This window comes from Arachis hypogaea, chromosome 11, assembly GCF_003086295.3.
Source record: "Arachis hypogaea cultivar Tifrunner chromosome 11, arahy.Tifrunner.gnm2.J5K5, whole genome shotgun sequence".
In the NCBI taxonomy this organism is placed as follows: domain Eukaryota; kingdom Viridiplantae; phylum Streptophyta; class Magnoliopsida; order Fabales; family Fabaceae; genus Arachis; species Arachis hypogaea.
The window spans coordinates 30433979-30457850 of record NC_092046.1 but is presented as its reverse complement, the minus strand read 5'-3'; positions in this window follow the sequence as shown (position 1 = coordinate 30457850).

Genomic DNA, 23872 nt, shown 5'->3' with positions numbered 1-23872 from the left:
TGAATAAGAGGCAATAAAATTCGAGTTTTTTTATAAGAAAAATTCTAATTAGTAACATGTGGTGGCAATGCTATCTGTCTTCTGAATGAATGCTTGAACAGTGCATATGTCTTTTGAATTTGTTGTTTAAGACTGTTAAATATGTTGGCTCTTGAAAGAATGATGAACATGAGACATGTTATTGATAATCTAAAAAATCATAAAAATGATTCTTGAAGCAAGAAAAAGCAGCAAAGAACAAAGCTTGCAGAAAAAAAAAAGAGAAGAGAAAGCAAGCAGAAAAAGCCAATAGCCCTTAAAACCAAAAGGCAAGGGTAATAAAAAGGATCCCAAGGCTTTGAACATCAGTGGATAGGAGGGCCTAAAGGAATAAAATCCTGGCCTAAGCGGCTAAACCAAGCTGTCCCTAGCCATGTGCTTGTGGCGTGAAGGTGTCAAGTGAAAACTTGAGACTGAGCAGTTAAAGTCAAGGTCCAAGGCAAAAAGAAGAGTGTGCTTAAGAACCCTGGACACCTCTAATTGGGGACTTTAGCAAAGCTGAGTCACAATCTGAAAAGGTTCACCTAATTATGTGTCTGTGGCATTTATGTATTCGGTGGTAATACTGGAAAACAAAGTGCTTAGGGCCACGGCCAAGACTCATAAAGTAGCTGTGTTCAAGAATCATCATACTAAAATAGGAGAATCAATAACACTATTTGAATTCTAAGTTTCTATAGATGCCAATCACTCTGAGCTTCAAAGGATAAAGTGAGATGCCAAAACTGTTCGGAAGCAAAAAGCTACTAGTCCCGCTCATCTAATTAGAATCTGAGCTTCACTCAAAAACTCTGAGACATTATTGCTTCTTGACTTATTAGTCTTCTATTTTATTTGTCTAGTTGCTTGAGGACAAGCAACAGTTCAAGTTTGGTGTTGTGATGAGCGGATATTTTATACGCTTTTTGGGGTTAATTTCATATAGATTTTAGTATGTTTTAGTTGGTTTTCAGTTTATTTTCATTAGTTTCTAGGAAAAATACACATTTCTGGACTTTACTATGAGTTTGTGTGTTTTTCTGTAATTTCAGGTATTTTCTGGCTGAAATTGAGAGAGCTGAGCAAAAATCTGATTCAGGCTGAAAAAGGACTGCTGATGCTGTTGGATTCTGACCTCCCTGCACTCAAAATGAATTTTCTGGAGCTACAGGACTTCAAATGGCGTGCTTCCAATTGCTTTGGAAAGTAGACATCCAGGGCTTTCCAGCAATATATAATAGTCCATACTTTGCTCAAGGATAGATGACGTACACTGGCGTTCAACGCCAGTTCTCTGCCCAATTCTGGCGTCCAGCGCCAGAAACAAGTTGCAAGTTGGAGTTCAACGCCAGAAAAGGATCCAAAGCTAGCGTTGAACGCCCAAAACAGCCCCAGGCACGTGAGAAGCTTCAGTCTCAGCCCCAGCACACACCAAGTGAGCCCCAGAAGTGGATTTCTGCACTATCTGTTATAGTTTACTCATTTTCTGTAAACCTAGGTTACTAGTTTAGTATTTAAACAACTTTTAGAGATTTATTTTGTATCTCATGACATTTTAGATCTGAACTTTGTACTCTTTGACAGCATGAGTCTCTAAACTCCATTGTTGGGGGTGAGGAGCTCTGTTGTGTCTCGATGAATTAATGCAAGTATTTCTGTTTTCCATTCAAACATGCGTGTTCCTACCTAAGATATCCATTCGCGCCTAACTATGGAGAAGGTGATGATCAGTGACACTCATCACCTTTCTCAATCCATGAACGTGTGTCTGACAATCACCTCCGTTCTACATCAAATTGAATGAATATCTCTGAGATTCCTTAATCAGAATCTCCGTGGTATAAGCTAGATTGATGGCGGCATTCATGAGAATCCGGAAAGTCTAAACCTTGTCTGTGGTATTCCGAGTAGGATTCTGGGATTGGATGGCTGTGACGAACTTCAAACTCGCGAGTGCTGGGCGTAGTGACAGACGCAGAAGGATAGTAAATCCTATTCCGGTACGATTGAGAACCTGCAGATGATTAGCCGTGCGGTGACAGCGCACCTGGACCCTTTTCACTGGAAGGATGGATGGTAGCCATTGACAACAGTGATCCACCTACACACAGCTTGCCATAGGAGGACGTGCGTGCGTGAATCAGAAGACAGAGGAAAGCAGAGATTCTGAAGACAAAGCATCTCCAAAACTCCAACATATTCTCCATTACTGCATAACAAGTAACCTTTAATCCATGCTCTCTTGTTTATTCGCAATTCAACTGATAAATATAATTGACTTCCTGACTAAGAATTGCAAGATAACCATAGATTGCTTCAAACCAACAATCTCCGTGGGATTCGACCCTTACTCACGTAAGGTATTACTTGGACGACCCAGTGCACTTGCTGGTTAGTGGTACGAGTGTGAAAAATGTGATTCACAATTCGTGCACCAACAACAAACAAGTTCCTCTGCACAATCTTTTGAAGGAACTCATCAGTTGTGGCAACCCTGGTCCACCTTGCTCATCTTTGTATGCACCGAGGACGGTGCAACCTTTAAGTGTGGGTAGGTCGATACCGACTTCCGTGGGTAACTACTTTATTTTTAATACTAATGTTTAATTTTCTTTGTTAGATTAGTTGTTGCATTGCATAATAGATCGCATGTATAGTTAGTTGCTTGCATTTATGTAATACTTGGTTGAGGTAATAATTTCTTTTCTAAGAAACTATTTTAAGGCATTTTACTAATTTAAATTAAAATTTTTGTTAAACTTGCTTGAAAAAATTTATTTTGGAACATGGTTTTAGAGCTCGAACACACAAACTCAGTGAGATTTTTGAACCTATTTGATTAGTTGCATTTTATCAACCAAAATATTTTGCTTTGGTGTGTGTTGTTCTCTCTAAAATTGTGTTCTTTGTCTTGCTTAATTCTATATTTCTATTGTTTGATGTATGCCTGCACTTATGTGATTGGGGCATTTTTTCCTTATAGCTTACATACCCATATGACCTTAACCTTTCATTATTCTTTGCAAAACAATGTTGAGAATTGGGTATTGTATACTTTTAGTGAAAATGTGAAAAAGAAAAATAGTTGAGCACACATTCTTGGATTCAATACTTTAATCAGATGCATTGAGAAAAACAAAAGAAAAGAAGAATAAAAAGAAAAAGAAAAAAAGTATGAGAAAAAGAAAAGAAAAAGAGTAAATAATAAAAAGAGGACAAAATGCCCCAAAATAAATGGTGATAGCAATGCATATGTACCGTACTCAAAATTAGGATGCATGAATATATGGTAAACATAGTTAATGGGTAGTTAGATTTTATATTCTGATTATATGGATTGTCTTAAGTTAGGTGGGAAGTTTAGGTTAATCAAGGATTCATATTTTAGTCCACTTGACCAAATACAATCCTACCTTGACCCTAACCCCATTACAACCCTTAAAAGACCTCTTGATATGTATATTTGTGCATTAAATTTCTGTTGATTGGTAGAAGAAGAGCAAGCTTTAGAAAGCAAGCTTAGTAGAGAACCGTGAGAATTGAACCTTAAACACTTGAGTGATTAGAGTGTATACACTTTCGGTGAGGGTTCGATGTTCGACTCTTTGTTCCCGACTTTCACGAGCTTTCTTCTAGCAAGTCTACTTGTACCTTATTTTGAGCTTTGATTTAGTAGAATCCAGTTTATATTTGTTCTTGGAGATTGATTTACTTTTAACTAAGTAGGTAGAAGCATTTAGCATGTAGTTGCTTTCATATAGATATGTTGCATTTCATAAATTCCACCATTCCTCTTCACTTCCTTTATAGCTTCTCTTGAGCTTAGCATGAGGACATGCTAATGTTTAAGTGTGGAGAGATTGATAAACCCCATTTTTAGGGTTTATCTTGTGCTTAATTTAGTGAATTTTATCCATTATTCTCATACTTATTCATATAATTCGCATGTTTTACATTTTCCTTCCTAATTTTGTACTATGATTGAAAACATGCTTCTTTGGCCTTAAATTTGTAAATTTTAATCCTCTCTTATTACCATTTGATGCAGTAATGTGTTTGCAAAGTGTTTTCAGGGTTTATAGAGTAGGGATGGCTTAGAGGATGGAAAAGAAGCATGCAAAAGTGGAAGGAACACAAGAAATTGAGGTTTTGGGAAGCTGGCAGCAACGCGTACGCGTGGATGACACGTACGCATGATCAGAAATTTTATTCAGTGACACGTACGGGTGACAAAGCGTCATGTGCTGCAGATAACAGAAGTTGCTGGGGGTGATTTCTGGGCTGTTTCTGGCCCAGTTTCAAGCCTGAAATTGCACATTTGAGGCTGCAGAGTGGAATTGGGGGGAGGAGGGAATCAATCATTCACTTTTCACTTTTCACATTAGTTAGGTTTTAGATGTAGTTTTCTAGAGACCTCTCGCTAGGTTTTAGGATTTCTTCTTTCAATTTCTCCTTAAGTTCAGGTTCAATTTTACTTTAATTTAGTTTTTTCCTACTTTTATCTGTTCAAGCACTTTAGTTATCTACTTCTCTTATTGATTCCTCTATTTTGCTAAATTAGTTTATGAGTTCATGTGTTACTCTCAATTTTCATTAATGCAATTTATGTTCCTCTATTTTTATTTTGCTAATTCCTCTATTTTTATTTGTTAATCATTGATGCTTGTAATTGATTGTTTAGATTTAATATTCCTTGTTTATTTTTTATGTTTTTATTTTGTGCCTTCCAAGTGTTTGATGAAATGCTTGGGTGAATTTTAAATTAGATTTCTATGTTCTTAACTTGGATTGATCAATTAGAGACTCTTGAATTATCGAAAATCTTTTGTGATTGGTGATTGAAGATTGCCGGTTGGCTTGAACTTCACCAAAGCTAGTCTCTCACTATGAGTTGACTAGGACTTGTGAAATCAAGTTGATTGTATGCATTTGACTTTCCTCCATTGGTTAGAGGTTAACTAAGTGAAGGAAATTCACATTTACCATCACAATTGACGATGATAATGAGGATAGTACTTCTAATTATCAATCCTTGCTAATAGCTTTCTTAGTTATTAGTTTATTTTCTTGTTATTTACATTCCGTGCTTATTAAACTCAAAACCCAAAAAGATAAAATCTCATAACCAATAATAAACTACACTTCCCTGCAATTCCTTGAAAGACGACCCGAGGTTTAAATACTTCGGTTAATTTTATTGGGTTTGCTTAAGTGACAAACAATGTAACATTGATTGAGGTTTAATTTTCGGTTTAGAACTATACGTGCAACGCGACTATTTTTGTGAAAATCTTTACCGACATTTTTCCTCATTAGTTACCCAAGCTCACGACCTGTTCAGCAAAAATGATGAATACTCGATCCCAAAAGAGCGCAAGTCGTTGAAGATCAGGTCCAAGCTTTATTAGAAGCTGGGTTCATAAGGGAGGTAGAATACCCTTTGTGGTTAGCTAATGTGGTTCTCGTGAAAAACGGAATGGAAATAGAGAATGTGTGTCGATTATACCGAGCACAATAAAGCTTGTCCTAAAGACCCATACCCACTCCCAGCATTGATACCTTGGTAGATTCAGCTTTAGGATATCAATACTTGTACTTTATGGATGCATATTCGGGATATAATCAAATCCTGATGTACAAGCCGGACTAAGAGAAGACCTCTTTCATAACTCCAAAAGCCAACTATTGTTATGTGGTGATGCCTTTTGGCTTGAAAAATACTGGAGCCACATATCAACGGATGATGAACAAGGTGTTTCCATCTCACCCTGGAAAATTAATGAAAGTATATGTGGATGACATACTTGTCAAAACCAAAGAAGATGTTACCCTTTTTCTGACTTAGCTGAGGTATTCAACACAATAAAGAAGCACATGATGAGACTAAATCTCTCAAAGTACACCTTCGCAGTTGAAGTCGGCAAGTTCTTAGGCTTCATGCTCACCCAAAAGGGCATCGAATCCATCTTGGATAAATGCAAAGCAATACTTGAGATGAAAAGCCTGACCTGCCTCAAAGAAGTCCAATAATTAAATGGAAGGTTAGCAGCCTTGTCCAAATTCTCAGCATGATCGGCTCTGAAGTTTCTACCCTTGTTTTCAATACTTAGGAAAGGATGTTAATTTGAATGGACTCGGGAATGTGAGAAAGCTTTTCAAGATTTCAAAAACTTCCTGAGTCAACCATCGATCCTCACTCGAGTTTTTCAAGGAGAAGATATCATACTTTACTTAGCAGTTGCAAGTAAGACTATAACTTTTGCTCTTGTCTGAGAAGACAAGAACAGATAGCAACCACTTTACTTTGTTAGCAAGTCCCTACAAGGGGCCGAACTAAACTATCAGAAGATAGAGAAGTTCACATATGCCTTTGTCCTCACCTCTAGAAGGCTCTGACGTTATTTCTAGGCCCATACCATAAAAGGTTCAAACTAATCAACCCATGAAGCACATCCTTCGAAAGACGGATATTGCAGCTCAGATTCTACAATGGGCAATAGAGCTATCTGAATTCGACTTAAAGTATGAAACTCGAACGATAATCAAATCTCAATACCTGGCCGACTTCTTGGCAGAATACACGGAAGCATAAGGGAACCCTATAGCGTGGAACTTATATGTAGATGGATCTTCCAACAAAGTTGAAAGTGGGGCAGGAATTATTTTGGAGAACAAAGAAGGAACTCGGATAGAGCTTTCATTAAAATTTGAGTCTTCAGCCTCCAATAATCAAGTAGAGTACGAGGTCATGTTTGCTGGCTTGAGGCTAGCCAAAGAAGCTAGTGTGCAAAATTAAAACTTGCACAACTTAACCGGAAGTGCACCGGGTCGTCCAAGTAATACCTCAGGTGAGTGAAGGTCGACCCCATGAGGATTGCTAGATTGAGAAAGCAATAGCTATCTTGTTAGACTTAGTCAGGCAAATAGAAAAAGAGTGTTTGTTTGTTAAATTCGCATAAAACAATAATAAGGAAAGCAGTAAAGAAAACGATAAAGAGAGAACAGTTAACGTCTCGGAGATATTTACCCTTCCAGATTAATACTTCTTACCAACTATTTTAACAATGAATAATTCATTCTATGGAAAATTGTAACCGATTAAAACCTGTCGATTTAGTGAATTAATCTCCCCCAATCCTACTCAAAACGCCACAGACAAGGTCGGATCTTCCGGATCAGAGGGTGAAGTTCAGAAAACTAGTTTAGCACCACAGAAACCTCAATTACCCATAACTAACCGAATTATATGTCACATATCCTCAATAGCCCAGATAACTTGTTGATTTAAGAGGAATATTTTCAAGCTGTAGCTCAAGTGACCTTTTCCCAGTATCACAAGAATTCATGTAGAAAAAGGGACATACCCAGTCTCATTTAGATGAAGAATGAAAACAAACTTTAGAGCTGAATCAAACATATATTAAAATAGAATAGCAATGATATTAATCCATAGAGATAAGAAGAGCTCTTAACCTTAACCAGGAGGTTTAGTTACTCATACTTTACAGAGAAAACGAAAATAATGTTCAGCGTTCCAATGATTCCATTCCCCCCGTTCTAAGTGATCTCCTCTTTAAATAGGAGATGCTAACCCTAAAAGATGTTAATTTTAATTTAAAAGTTACAAAGAGAAGACTAAATAAGTTAAGGAGTGCTAAAATTCAGTTTGGGCCCACTTTGGTGATTGCTTTGTATGTCTGGCGTTCAACTTGGGCTTCTTGGCGTTGAACACCCATTAGGGGGGGGGTGAGCGTGTTGTTCCCTTGCTCCCTGGGTGGTGTTGAACGCCAGTCTTGGGAACGCTGGAGGCTGGTCCTTGGGCGTTGAACTCCAGATGTGGACGTTCAACGCCAGTTTTGGCAATCATTTTGGAAGAGAAGTATAGACTATTATATATTGCTGGAGAGCTCTAGAAGTTAGCTTTCAATGCCGTTGAGACCGCGCCAATTGGACCTCTGTAGCTCAAGATATGCTCGTTGGAATGCACGGAGGTTAGGATTTGACAGCATCTACTATCCTTTCTTCGTCTCTGAACAGGATCTTGCCAAAAATGCCCAAAAATCTACTAAAAGCATAGAAAATTACAAAAACTCAAAGTAGCATCCAAAAGATAAATTTTGCACTAAAATATACTAAAACTTAATAAAATATAACTAAAACAATATGAAAATGCTATGAAAAGGGTATAAGATATTCACTTATCATAACACCAAACTTAAACTATTGCTTGTCCTTAAGCAACCAAAAACAAGATAGGACTAGAAGAGGAAAAAAATACATCAGGTCTTAGAGTTTGTCAACGAGGGTCAGTTCCAATTACTGAATGAGGCTATCTATTCTTTATTTCTGAACAGCTTTGGCATCTCACTTTCCTTTGAAGCTCAGAAATATTGGCATCCTTTGGAACTAGAACCCGGATGATATTACTAATTCTCTTATTTTAGTTTTTTCTTGAATCTTGAACACAACTTTTTCTTTTGGTGCTTTACACCTTTTGAGCCTAGTTGTGACTCTAAGCGTTTTGTTTTCAAGTATTACTACCGGATACATAAACGCCACAAGCACTTAACTGGGGGAACCCTTTGGATTTGAATTTAGCTTTGCTTAAATTCCCAGACAGTGGTGCTTAGAGTTCTTAAGCTTACTCTTTATTGTTTTAGATCACGACTTTAAATGCTCAGTCTCAAGATTTTCTTGACACCTTCACACCCTAAGCATATAGTTAGGGATAGTAACTCATTTGAGCTTTTTAGGTCAATTTTGACCCTCCTAACCATTGATGCTCAAAGTCTTGGATCCTTTTCTTAATTTTTTTATTTTTATTTTTCTTTTTCTTTTTGCTGTTTCTTTTGCTTTAAGAATCAATCTTTTTTATTTTTCAGAGAGTCAATAATACTTTCCTAAATTTACTATAGTTCAAGAGTCAATATACTCAACCTCAATATCAAATATGCACAGTTAATTCATACATTCAGAAAAATAAAGATAAGGCCACCACATCAAGGCAATTGGAATAACTCATGCTATAACTCAAAACCTTGTGTAATTTACTGCTTCTTTTTTCAATAAATTTTCTTTCAAGCTTGGTTTGGGATACATGGGACATCTTATAACAAAACAAAGAAAAGAAAATAATACTAAAAGGGAACGAAATACTGAATGTGATCATGCACTAGAATAGAGAACAGATAATAAAATTAAAGTACAAAGAAAACAGAGATAAAATAAGCAAAGGGAGAATGAAACTAGACCACCTCAGTGATGGCGGCCGCTGCTCCCTCCGGGGAATCCTCTAAAGTGTTTAAGCTCCTCAATATCGTGCCCCTATCTTAGCTGCTCCTCCCTCATGATCCTCTGATCCTCCCTTATCTGATGGAAGATGACAGAATAATCTTGATGTTCTATGCTCAGCTGATCCACAGATGAAGTCAGCTCGCCTAGAGATGTGTTCAATTGGTCCCAATAGTCTCAGGGAGGGAAGTACGTTCCTTGAGACATCTCCGGGATCTTAGGTGGAGGCAGCTGAATAGGCTCGTGCTGTGGTCCGTGTGCAGGCTCCCTGACATGCTTCATCCTCCTTTTTGTGATGGATTTGTCCATCTCAATGAGGGTATTTCCTCCTATGCAAACTTTTGATGAATTGCATAAGCAATAGATGAGGAGAGGGAACGCTAGCCTTGCTTGGGTGGAGGCCTTCTCAGCTACCTTGTATATCTCTTTAAGGATTACCTCCTGCACCTCCACCTCATTCCCGAGCATGATGAATGAATCATCACTGCCCTGTCAATGGTAACCTCGGATTGGTTACTTGTGGGGATGATGGAGCATTGGATAAGCTCCAACCATCCTCTGGCCACGGGCTTGAGGTCAAGCCTACACAGTTGGTAGGGCTTGCCATGTGCGTCCCTCCTCCATTGAGCTCCTTCCACACAGATATCCACAAGCACTTGCTCCAGCTTTTAGTCAGAGTTAACTCTTCAAGTGTAAGAGTGTGGGTCACCTTGCATATGAGGCAACTGCAGCGCCAATCTCACACTTTCGGGGCTAAAGTCTAGGATTTGTTCTCTAACCATGGTGTGCCAGTTTTTGGGCTTCGGGTTCACGCTAGTGTCGTGCTTCTTGGTGACCCAGGCATTTGCAAAGAATTCTTGCACCATTAATGTTCCAACTGCTGAAATGGGATTGGCCAGAATTGGGATCTCTTCTCCAAATTTCTTGTTAGATCTCCAGATACTCATCTTCCTTGAGCCTAAAGGGGACCTCAGAAATCACCTTTTTGTGCCTCACCACATCATAGAAGTGATCTTGATGTGCCTTGGTGAGGAATCTTAAGGTTTCCCATGGTTCGGAAGCGGAAGCGAGGGCCTTTCTTTTTCTCTTCCTTGAGGATTCTCCGACTTTTGGTAACATGGAGATTAGGAATAGAAAGCAAAAAGTGGAGCTTTTCTAACACCAAACTTAAAAATTTGCTCGTCCTCGAGCAAATGGTAACAAAAGAAAAGAAAAATAGTAGAAGAAGGAAGAAAAGGATAAAAGGGAGAAGAAAAGAGGCTTCGGCCTTGTGGGGATGAAGAGGGAAAAAGGGAAGTGTATGAAGACTATGATGGAAGAGGGGAAGAGTATGGAAGGTGTGTGTTTGAAGGATGGAATGAGGGGGTATTTATAGTGGGTGGGGGAGTTGTGGTTCGGTCATATGAGAAGGAAAGATGGGGGGGTAAGTTTGAATTTGAAGTGTGTGGGGTTGGTGGGAAAATGAAGTGATGGAATTTATGAATGGGTGTTGGGAAGAGGGAAATTAGGGTGTGGAAATCAAGGATGAACAAGTAAGAAAGAGAAGGAAAGGAGTGAATCAAAGGTATGATAGGTGGAGATTCTGTGGGACCCACAAGCTTATGAAGCTTCAAATTTGAATAGGCCTGCCCCCTGGGCGTTCAATGCCAAGTTTGGGAGTTGAATGCCAGGGGTTCTTTTTTTTTTATTGGTGGGGCGTTCAACGCCAAGAATGGGCGTTGAACGCCCAAAGGGGACCAAAGAAATGGTCTTGGGTGCTCCTGAATGGGCGTTGAACGCCCTTGCTTCCTCCCTTTCTGGCGTTGGGCGCCAGTTCTGGCATTCAACGTTAGTAAGGGGCTCTCTCTAGGGTGTTCTATTTTCAATCTTAAGTGTTTCTGCTTCTGCTCTAGGTGCTACACATGATCACAACATTAAAAAGAAGGGGAAAACTATGGATGTGAATAGAAAATAAAATAATATGAAATTAAACTAAAATAAACGAAAGAAAGAAAATATTATACGTATAGTTAGATTACCTCCCAACAAGCATTTCTTTATCGTCATTAGCTTGACAGACAGCTCCTTTACGGATGTTGATAGGGCTCAGATCTTCACCCCTTATAGTGAACTTCTGTCCTGTGCTCTCATGAATCAGCTCAACATGCTCCAGAGACAGGATCTGGTTCACAGTATGTGGAATGACTGGACTTTTAGTGAAAACAACTCTCATGCTAGGTAAAAAGTCTTTAGCTGGAATCTTCTTGTTCTTCCAGCCCTTGGGTACCTTCTTCTTAGTACCTTCATCCTCAGTGGGTAGTGGTGACTGCCCAACACCAAACTTAAGCTTGATGTCTGGGGGCTCGGTAAGTCTCTGCACTGAGAGAGAAGGCGGAAACACTAGGTGTTGCCCAGTAGTACCTCCTTTATCTAAGAGAGAGTGATGGTTGGGCATCTTAAACAGGATATGGTCTTCCCAGAGCCTCAGAATCAGCTCTCCCTTTTCCACATCATTTAAGGCCTTCGCAGTAGCTAGGAAGGGCCTTCTAAGGATGATGGAGTTATCTCTGTCCTCCCCATTATCTAATATCACAAAGTCTTCCAGAAGGTAAAGGTCTTCAATATTTACAAGGACGTTTTTCACCATGCCATATGCCCGTTTTAGGGACTTATCTGCCATCTCCAGTGAGATTCTGGTTGGTTGCACCTCTTGGATCCCCAGCATCCTCATCACAAAGAGGGGCATAAGATTGATGCTCGAGCCAAGTTCGCATAATGCCTTCTCAAAAATGATGGTCCCTATAGTACAAGGTATAAGGAAGCTTCTAGGATCTGGCATCTTTGGAGGTAGCTTTCTTTGGACTAGGGCATTGCATTCTTTGGTCAGCACCACAGTCTCATCTCCCTTCAAGGCCGTCTTTTCAGAGATAGCACTTTTTAGACAGGCCATATAGGGGGTTTCTTCTCCAACACCCGTGCAAAAAAGATGTTAACTTGCAATTTTCTGAGAACTGCCAAAAACTGAGCTAGTTGCTCATTCTTAAGTTCCTCTTGCAAGTTTGGAGAGGGTTGTTCTTCGGGTTCCTTTATTTCCATTGGAGCATATACAGGCACGCTCCAAGCTCCTCCTGAGCCTTGTTCTCTTTGAGTTCCTCAGCAACATTTTCCTCCTTGGGTTCAACCTCAGTTTCCATAGTGAGGGCCTTGCACTCTTCCATTGGATTCACCTCAGTGTTACTTGGAAGAGTGTTGGAGGGAGTCTTGGGTATCCTTTTGCTCATCTAACCTACCTGTATCTCCAAATTCTGAATGGATGACCTAGTTTCTGCCATGAAACTATGAGTGATCTTGGAGATGTTAGAGACTATGTTAGTCAGGTCAGAGAGGCTCTGTGTAGGGGTCTCCATCTGCTACTGAGAGGGTTGGAATGGTCTATTGTTGAACCTGTTCTGGTTCGTTCCACCCTGATTGTTGTTGAAGCCTTGTTGAGGCCTCTGCTGATCTCTCCACCCGAAGTTGGGGTGATTTCTTCATCCCTGATTGAAAGTATTCGAATAGGGATTGTTATTGGAATTTCTGAAGGAGTTTCCCATGTAGTGCACCTCCTCCATTGTGGTCCAGGCACTATCATCAGGGTTTCCCTCGTAGGTTGCCTCTTGAGAGTTGGCAGCTAAGCTTTGCACTCCACTCAAGTGCTAGGAGATCATGTTGATCTACTGGGACATGAGTTTGTTCTGAGCCAAGATGGTGTCTAATGTGTCCACTTCTATAACTTCTCTCTTTTGAATAGCCCCAATGTTCACAGGTTTCTCTCAGAAGTGTACATATACTAGTTATTGGCAACCATGTCTATGAGTTCCTGCGCCTCCTCAGGCGTCTTCTTCATGTGGAGTGAGCCACCAACAGAGTGGTCCAATGACATCTTGGACATTTTAGAGAGGCCATCATAGAATATCTCTAACATGGCCCACTCTGAGATCATGTCAGGAGGGCATTTTCTAATCAGCTGCTTGTACCTCTCCCAAGCTTCATAGAGGGACTCTCCTTCTTTTTATCTGAAAGTTTGGACTTTCACCCTAAGCTTTTTCACCTTCTGAGGTGGAAAGAACTTGGTCAAAAATATATTGACCACCTTCTCCCGAGTGTCCAGGCTCTTCTTAGGCTGAAAATCCAGCCATAGCCTTGCTTTGTTCCTTACAGCAAAGGGAAAGAGCATGAGCTTGTAAACCTCTGGATTTACTCCATTGGTCTTGACAGTATCACAGATCTGCAGGAAATCAGAGATGAATTTGTTGGGGTACTCTTGCGGAAGTCCATGAAACTAGCAGTTCTGCTGCACCGGAGTGACCAGTTGAGGCTTAAGCTCAAAGTAGTTGGCACCAATGGTAGGTATGGAGATGCTGCACCCATAAAAGTCAGATGTGGGTGCATTATAAGAGCCAAGAACCTTTCTTGCATCTTGACGAACGGATTTTCTGTCAGTAAAGAATTTTATAAAATTAATCACGTTGTAGGTATAGTTTCTAAAGCAGCAAAGAATCCCTTCGTACAAAAATTTGGTTGTCACAAGTAATAAAATCCAATAAAATTTATAACCAAAGTATTTAAACCTCGGGTTATCTTCTCAAGGAATTGTAGGGAGGTATGATTTATTATTGGTTATGGAAAAGGGTATATTTTTGGGTTTTTGAAATAGGGAACAAGTAATTTAAATGGCAAGAAAAACAAATTAATAATTATAAAGAAAACTCTTGGCAAGGTATGAGAACTGAAAATTCTATCCTAGTTATCCTTATCGGGTGTGACGAGAATTGTTAATCGCTCCCACTTAGTTAACCCTTACTAAATAAAGGAAAGTCAAGTGGACCAATCATTTTGATCCTCAAATCCTAGTCAACTCCTACGGAAAGACTAGCTTTAGAGCGATCTAAATCAATCAGCGAGAATTCTAATTTTCAATCATGATAACTGGTGCACGAAATTGGAAATCACAGTTCTTCACAAATTCGCACAACTAACCAGCAAGTGCACTGGGTCGTCCAAGTAATACCTTACGTGAGTAAGGGTCGATCCCACGGAGATTGTTGGCTTGAAGCAATCTATGGTTATCTTGTAACTCTTAGTCAGAAAAACAATAAAATAATTCACTTATCAAATTGGATTGCAAGGAATAAAAGGGCAGAACACAAATTATACTTGTATGCAATAATGGAGAATATGTTGGAGTTTTGGAGATGCTTTGTCTTCTGAAATTTTGCTTTCGTCTGTTTCTGATTCATGCACGCACGTCCTCCTATGGCAAGCTGTGTGTTGGTGGATCACCGTTGTCAATGGCTACCATCCATCCTTCCAGTGAAAAGGGTCCAGGTGCGCTGTCACCGCACGACTAATCATCTGCAAGTTCTCGATCGTACCGGAATAGGATTTACTATCCTTTTGCGTCTGTCACTACGCCCAGCACTCGCGAGTTTGAAGCTTGTCACAGTCATTCAATCCCTGAATCCTACTCGAAATACCACAGACAAGGTTTAGACTTTCCGGATTCTCTTGAATGCTGCCATCAATCTAGCTTATACCACGAAGATTCTGATTAAGAGATCCAAGAGATATTCATTCATTCTATGGTAAACGGAAGTGGTTGTCAGGCACGCGTTCGTGGGGGAATGATGATGATTGTCACGTTCATCACATTCATGTTGAAGTGCGAATGGATATCTTAGATAGGAACACACATGTTTGAATAGAAAACAGAAATACTTGCATTAATTCATCAGGACACAGCAGAGCTCCTCACCCCCAACAATAGAGTTTAGAGACTCATGCCATCAGAGATTACAAAGTTCAGATCTAAAAAATGTCATGAGATGCAAAATAAATCTCTAAAAGTTGTTTAAATACTCCACTAGTAACCTAGGTTTACAGAAAATGAGTAAACTATGATAGATGGTGCAGAAATCTACTTCTGGGGCCCACTTGGTGTGTGCTGGGGCTGAGACTTAAGCTTCTCACGTGCATGGGCTGTTTTGGGTGTTCAACGCCAGGTTGTAACCTGTTTCTGGCGTTCAACTCCAACTTGTAACTTGTTTCTGGCGCTGGACGCCAGACTGCAACATGGAACTGGTGTTGAACGCCAGTTTACGTCATCTATCCTTGAGCAAAGTATGAACTATTATATATTGCTGGAAAGCCCTGGATGTCTACGTTTCAACACAATTGGAAGCACGCCATTTGGACTCTTGTAGCTCCAGAAAATCCACTTTGAGTGCAGGGAGGTCAGAATCCAACAGCATTAGCAGTCCTTTTTCAGCCTGAATCAGATTTTTGCTCAGCTCCCTCAATTTCAGCCAGAAAATACCTGAAATTACAGAAAAACACACAAACTCATAGTAAAGTCCAGAAATATGAATTTTGCCTAGAAACTAATGAAAATAAACTAAAAACTAACTAAAACATACTAAAAACTATATGAAATTAACCCCAAAAAGCGTATAAAATATCCGCTCATCACAACACCAAACTTAAACTGTTGCTTGTCCTCAAGCAACAAGATAAATAAAATAGAATACAAATAATTTAAGAAGCAATAATATCTCAGAGTTTTTGAGTGAAGCTCAGATTCTAATTAGATGAGCGGGACTAGTAGCTTTTTGCTTCTGAACAGTTTTGGCATCTCACTTTATCCATTGAAACTCAGAGTGATTGGCATATATAGGAACTCAGAATTCATATAGTGATATTGATTCTCCTAGTTCAGTATGTTGATTCTTGAACACAGCTACTTTATGAGTCTTGGCCGTGGCCCTAAGCACTTTGTTTTCCAGTATTACCACCGGATACATAAATGCCACAGACACATAATTAGGTGAACCTTTTCAGATTGTGACTCAGCTTTGCTAAAGTCCCCAATTAGAGGTGTCCAGGGTTCTTAAGCACACTCTTCTTTTTGCTTTGGACCTTGACTTTAACCGCTCAGTCTCAAGTTTTCACTTGACACATTCACGCCACAAGCACATGGTTAGGGACAGCTTGGTTTAGCCGCTTAGGCCAGGATTTTATTCCTTTAGGCCTCCTATCCACTGATGCTCAAAGCCTTGGGGTCCTTTTTATTACCCTTGTCTTTTGGTTTTAAGGGCTATTGGCTTTTTGCGCTTGCCTTTTGGTTTTAAGAGCTTTGGCTTTTTCTGCTTGCTTTTTCTTTTTCTTTCTCTATATTTTTTTCTGCAAGCTTTTGTATTCACTGCTTTTTCTTGCTTCAAGAATCATATTTATGATTTTTCAGATTATCAATAACATGTCTCATGTTCATCATTCTTTCAAGAGCCAACATATTTAACAGTCTTAAACATCAAATTCAAAAGACATATGCACTGTTCAAGCATTCATTCAGAAGACAGAAAGCATTGCCACCACATGTAAATAATTAGAATTTATCTTATTAAAAACTCGAAAAATATTGCCTCTTATTCTAAAGAAATTCTTCTATTTTATTCATGTTTAATGATGATGATAAAATTAAATTATAGCTTAATGGGAGATAAAATAAAAAATATAGATACTAATTACTACTATATGACTCCTAAGGTAAAACTAAAATAAAAACAGTTATCACAGAGTTAAGGCTAAGATTGGAATTTAACAACCTTTGTTCTGGGAAGTGGATGTTCCTCTAATCTGCGGGGTGCTTGGTCCTTCAAGAGATAATTTCTGGCGCTTCAATTCCCTTAAATCACGCCCTTGCTCCTCCTGTTCTTTAAGCAAATAGCAAAGAATGCTACTTTGTTCCTTCTGTTCTTTCATTATTTATTCCATAACTTCTTGCATCTTGGTAATAGATGTTTCAAGATACTCCCAATATTCAGATTGAGGGATTTCTGGGAGAAATTCCTGTGTTCTCTTCTTGATGGGGTCATTCTGTGCTTGTTGTTTTTCCATTGATGCTTTGGTGATTGGTCGCTCAACTGAGATATACTCAGTTATTCCCATCCTTACTCCAGCGTCCTTGCAGAGCATAGAAATCAAGCTTGGATAAGCCAACCTGGCATCTTTAGAATTTTTGTTTGCAATTTTGTAAAATTCAGTTGAAATCAGTTGATGAACTTCCACTTCTTTTCCCATAATGATGCAATGGATCATCACTGCTCTTCTAATAGTGACTTCAGAATGGTTGCTAGTGGGCAGCAGAGAATGCCCAATGAAGTCCAGCCATCCTCTGGCGACTGGTTTGAGATCTTCTCTTTTGAGTTGATTTGGGACACCCTTCGTGCTGGTGGTCCACCTGGCTCCAGGGATATATATATCCTCTAGAATCTTATCCAGGCCCTTGTCTGTTCTCATCATTCTCCTATTGAAGGAGTTTGGATCATCTTTCAGCTGAGGTAGCTTTAAGATCTTCCTGATCTTGTCAGGGTGGGTATGAACAATCTTTCCTCTGACCAAGGTCCGATAGTCATAGAGAGCAGATCCAGATAGTCTTTGCTTGTCTGTTTGCCACATATTAGCATAGAACTCCTAGACCATATTCCTTCCCACTTTCGTTTCAGGATTAGCTAAGATCTCCCAGTTCCTGATTCGAATTTGCTCCTGGATCTCCGGATATTCGTCTTCTTTCAGATCGAATCTAACTTCCAGGATCACTGATCTTAGACCCATTATTTTGTAATAATGGTCTGAATGTTCTTTACTTAAGAACTTCCCTTGATTCCAAAGTGGTTTTGGAATACTCTCTTTCTTGCCTCTTGGAGTGGGTTGTTTTCCTTTAGGAGCCATGATCTTAGTGGGTGTGGTTTAGTGATCACGGATAAACACACCAAACTTAGAGCAAGCAAAAGAAAAGAAAGGAGAGGGATAGAAGGAGAGCTAGGTGCAATGGTGGATGGGAGGGGAGGGAGGCCGAACCCATATTTAAAGGGAGAGGGGGGTGGGTTTTCGAAAATAGGGAGGAAGATAAGATAGAAGATATGATTTTTAAGAAAAATTTAAGTATGATAAGAAAAGATATAATTTAAAATTGAAGAGATATGAAAGATATTTGAAAAAGATAGATTTGGATTTTTGAAAAAAGATAGTATGGAGATTTGAAAAAGATATTGATTAGTTGAAAAGATTTTTGAATGAAAAGAGATAGATTTGTTTTGAAAATTTAGAAAAAGAGTTGAATTGGATAAAAAAAGGATTTGTGCTTATGGATTAAGATACATTTGCTATTTTTAAAATAGGGTTTTTAGAAATTAGGGATTTTAGAAATCAGGGTTCTTGACATGTTTATGCAAGAAATCATGAATTGAAACATGAAAATTAAAATTAGAATGAAAAATATGAAGTAAAAACGAATTCACCTCCTCCCCACCATCCTGGCATTTGAACGCCCAAACGCTGCATGTTTTGGGCGTTCAACGCCCAAATGCTGCCTCTCCTGGGCGTTCAACGCCCAGCTGTTGCTTCTTTCTGGCGTTGAACGCCAGGAACTCCTTTGTCACTGGGCGTTTTTCTGAACGCCCAGGACGCTGTAAATCTGGCGTTAAACGCCCAGAAGGAGCTTTTTTTTGGCGTTCAACGCCCAGAAGATGCTTCTTTCTGGCGTTTAACGCCCAGATGGCTATCCTTACTGGCGTTGAACGCCCAAAACAGACTCTTACTGGCGTTTTCTTGCCAGTGAGCTCTTTTTCTCTGTCTTGTGTGCAGAATCCTTCTGTAACCCTGTGAACTTATACAATTGACTCTTTACCTTAGTATCAGTGAACTTTATATAAATAAATAAAATCAAGAATAGGGCAAAATGCTTCGAGGAAGTGATGCCCTATGGCTGGGTTGCCTCCCAGCAAGTGCTTCTTTATTGTCTTTAGCTGGACCTTGCTGAGCTTTTAATCTAGCTTCAGCCTTGAGCACTCTTGCTCAACATTGCCTTCAAGATAGTGCTTGATTCTCTGCCCATTAACAATGAACTTCTTATCAGAATCAATATCTTGAAGCTCCACATAACCATATGGTGATACACTTGTAATCACATATGGTCCCCTCCACCGAAACTTCAGTTTTCCGGGGAATAGCCTGAGCCTAGAGTTAAACAGCAGAACCTTTTGTCCTGGTTCAAAGATTCTAGATGACAGCTTTCTATCATGCCACTTTTTTTATTTTTCTTTATAAAGCTTGGCATTTTCGAAAGCAGTGAATCTGAATTCCTCTAGCTCATTTAGCTGGAGCAATCTTTTTTCTCCAGCTAATTTGGCATCAAAGTTTAGGAATCTGGTTGCCCAGTAGGCTTTATGTTCCAGTTCCACGGGCAGGTGGCATGCCTTACCATACACAAGTTGGTATGGAGAGGTCCCTATAGGAGTCTTGAATGCTGTTCTGTAAGCCCACAGAGCATCATCCAAGCTTCGTGCCCAATCCTTTCTACGGGTACTTATAGTCCGTTCCAGGATTCTTTTTAGTTCTCTGTTAAAGACTTCAGCTTGCCCATTTGTCTGTGGATGATATGGGGTCGCCACCTTGTGGCGAATCCCATACCGGACCATGGCAGAGTAAAGCTGTTTATTGCAGAAGTGAGTGCCCCCATCACTGATTAGTACTCTAGGGACCCCAAACCTGCTGAAGATATATTTCTGGAGGAACTTCAGCACTGTTTTAGTATCATTGGTGGGTGTGGCAACGGCCTCTACCCATTTTGATACGTAGTCAACTGCCACCAGAATATAAGAGTTTGAGTATGATGGTGGGAAAGGTCCCATGAAGTCAATTCCCCATACGTCAAACAACTCAATCTCCAAGATTCCTTGTTGAGGCATGGCGTAACCATAGGGCAGATTACCAGCTCTTTGGCAACTGTCACAGTTACGTACAAACTCTCGGAAATCTCTATAGAGTGTGGGCCAATAGAAACCACATTGGAGGACCTTGGTGGCTGTCCGCTCACCTCCGAAATGGCCTCCATATTGTGATCCATGGCAATGCCATAGGATCCTCTGTGCTTCTTCTCTAGGCACACATCTCCAGATTATTCCGTCTGCACATCTCTTAAAGAGATAGGGTTCATCCCACAAGTAGTACTTTGCATCAGTAATTAATTTTTTTTTGTTGCCTGTTGTACTCTTTGGGTATGAACCTTGCAGCTTTATAGTTCGCAATGTCTGCAAACCATGGTGCTTCCTGAATGGCAAATAAATGCTCATCCGGAAAAGTCTCAGAGATCTCAAGAGAGGGGAGGGACGTCCCTTCTACTGGCTCTATCCGGGACAGATGATCAGCTACTTGGTTCTCTGTCCCTTTTCTGTCTCTTATTTCTATATCAAACTCTTGCAGAAGCAACACCCATCTTATGAGCCTGGGTTTTGAATCCTGCTTTGTGAGTAGATATTTAAGAGCAGCATGGTCAGTATACACAATCACCTTTGATCCTACTAAGTATGATCTAAACTTGTCAATGGCATAAACCACTGCAAGCAATTCTTTTTCTGTGGTTGTGTAATTTTTCTGGGCATCATTTAAAACGCGGCTAGCATAATAAATGACATGCAGAAACTTGTCATGCCTCTGTCCCAATACTGCACCAATGGCGTGATCACTGGCATCACACATTAGCTCAAATGGTAATGTCCAATCTGGTACAGAAATAACTAGTGCTGTGACCAGCTTGGCTTTTAGCGTTTCAAACGCCTGCAGACACTCTGTGTCAAACATAAATGGCGTGTCAGCAGCTAGCAGATTGCTCAGAGGTTTTGCGATTTTTGAAAAATCCTTTATAAACCTCCTATAGAATCCTGCATGCCCCAGAAAGCTTCTGATTGCCTTAACATTGGCAGGTGGTGGTAATTTTTCAATTACCTCTATTTTTGCTTGATCCACCTCTATTCCCTTGTTTGAAATTTTATGCCCAAGGACAATCCCTTCAGTCACCATAAAGTGACATTTTTCCCAGTTTAAAACCAGGTTGGTCTCTGGGCATCTTTTCAGAACTAGTTTCAGGTGATCAAGACAGGAGCTGAATGAGTCTCCATATACTGAGAAGTCATCCATGAAGACTTCCAGAAATTTTTCCACCATATCAGAGAAAATAGAGAGCATGCATCTCTGGAAGGTTGCAGGCGCATTACACAGCCCAAATGGCATCCTTCTATAAGCAAACACTCCAGATGGACATGTGAATGCTGTTTTCTCTTGATCCTGGGGATCTATTGCAATCTGGTTATAGCCTGAGTAGCCATCCAAAAAGCAGTAATAATCATGACCTGCCAATCTTTCTAGCATCTGGTCTATGAATGGTAAAGGAAAATGATCCTTTCTGGTGGCTGTATTGAGCCTTCTGTAGTCAATACACATGCGCCACCCTGTAACTGTTCTTGTAGGAACCAGTTCATTCTTTTCATTATGAACCACTATCATGCCTCCCTTTTTGGGGACAACTTGAACAGGGCTCACCCAGGGGCTATCAGAAATAGGATAAATGATCCCAGCCTCCAGTAATTTGGTGACCTCTTTCTGCACCACTTCCTTCATGGATGGATTTAGCCGCCTCTGTGGTTGAACCACTGGTTTAGCATTATCCTCCAATAAGATTTTATGCATGCATCTAGCTGGGCTTATGCCCTTAAGGTCACCTATGGACCACCCAAGAGCTGTCTTATGTGTCCTTAGCACTTGAATAAGTGCTTCCTCTTCCTGTGGATTTAAAGCAGAGCTTATGATCACCGGAAAAGTGTCACCTTCTCCTAGAAATGTATATTTCAGGGATGGTGGTAGTGGCTTGAGCTCAGGTTTAGGAGGTTTTTCCTCTTCCTGAGGAAATTTCAGAAGTTCTTTCAATTCCTCTGACTCCTCTAGATCAGGATGAACATCTTTAAAGATGTCTTCCAACTCTGATTCGAGACTCTCAGCCATGTTGATCTCTTCTACCAAAGAGTCAATAAGATCAACTTTCATGCAGTCTTTTGATGTGTCTGGATGCTGCATGGCTTTGACAGCATTCAACTTAAACTCATCCTCATTGACTCTCAGGGTTATTTCCCCCTGTTGGACATCAATGAGAGTTCGTCCAGTTGCTAGGAAGGGTCTTCCTAAAATGAGAGTGGCACTCTTGTGCTCCTCCATTTCCAGCACTACAAAGTCAGTGGGAAAGGCGAATGACCCAACTCTGACAATCATGTCTTCAATCACGCCTGATGGGTATTTAATGGAGCCATCAGCAAGTTGGAGACATATCCGGGTTGGTTTAACTTCTTCAGTTAAACCAAGCTTTCTGATAGTGGATGCATGTATTAGGTTGATGCTTGCCCCAAGATCACATAAAGCTGTCTTGGTGCAATTACCTTCTAATGTGCATGGTATCAGAAAACTCCCAGGGTCTTTAAGCTTTTCAGGAAAGCTTTTCAGAATGACTGCACTGCATTCTTCAGTGAGGAGAACTCTTTCAGTTTCTCTCCAATCCTTCTTATGACTCAAGATCTCTTTCATGAACTTGGCATAAGAAGGTATTTGCTCAAGTGCCTCTGCAAATGGAATCTTTATTTCAAGAGTCCTGAGATAATCTGCAAAGCGAGCAAATTACTTATCCTGCTCCTCTTGGCGGAGTTTTTGAGGATAAGGTATCTTGGCTTTATATTCCTCAACCTTAGTTGCTGTAAGTTTATTTCCTACAGAAGTGGTTGAAGAAGCCTTTTTAGATGGGTTGTTATCAGCACTTGTGCGTGTCTGATCCCTTACTGGCAATTGAGTGCCAGAGTTAGAAGCTGGAGTGACGTTAGACGCCAGCTCCTCATCTGTTCCTGGTGTTTGAACGCCAGAACTGTGCTTCTTTTGGGCGTTCAACGCCAGATCCTTGCTTGTTTTTGGCGTTGAACGCCAGTCCTGAGCATGGTCTGGGCGTTCAGCGCTAGCCTTCCACCCAACTTCTGGCGTTTTAGTGCCAGAATTATTTTTCCCTGGGCTCTTACTATCCTCAGATGGATTTTGGGTGGTTTTCTCATTTCTTGGTTTCCTGCTGCCTTGAAGTGGGGTATTTAGTGCTTTCCCACTTCTTAATTGAACTGCTTGGCATTCTTCTATTATTTGTTTTGACAGCTGCTGCTTTGTTTGCTTTAATTGTACTTCTATGTTTATATTAGCCATCCTTGTCTCTTGTAGTCTATCCTTGAATTTGGCTAACTGCTTTGTTAGAAAGTCCAATTGATGATTGAATTCAGCAGCTTGTTTTACAGGACTGAGTTCAGCAGTTACTGTTTTAACCTCTTCTTTCATGGAAGGGTCACTGCTTAGGTACAGATGCTGATTTCTGGCAACTGTATCAATGAGCTCTTGAGCTTCTTCAATTGTCTTTCTCATGTGGATAGATCCACCAGCTGAGTAATCTAGAGACATCTGACCTCTTTCTGCAAGCCCATAATAGAAGATGTCTAACTGAACCCACTCTGAAAACATTTCAGAGGGGCATTTTCGTAGCATCTCTCTGTATCTCTCCCAGGCATCATAAAGAGATTCATTATCTCCTTGTTTAAAGCCTTGAATGTCCAGCCTTAGCTGTGTCATCCGTTTTGGGGGAAAGTATTGATTCAGGAATTTTTCTGTCAGCTGTTTCCATGTCCTTATGCTGGCC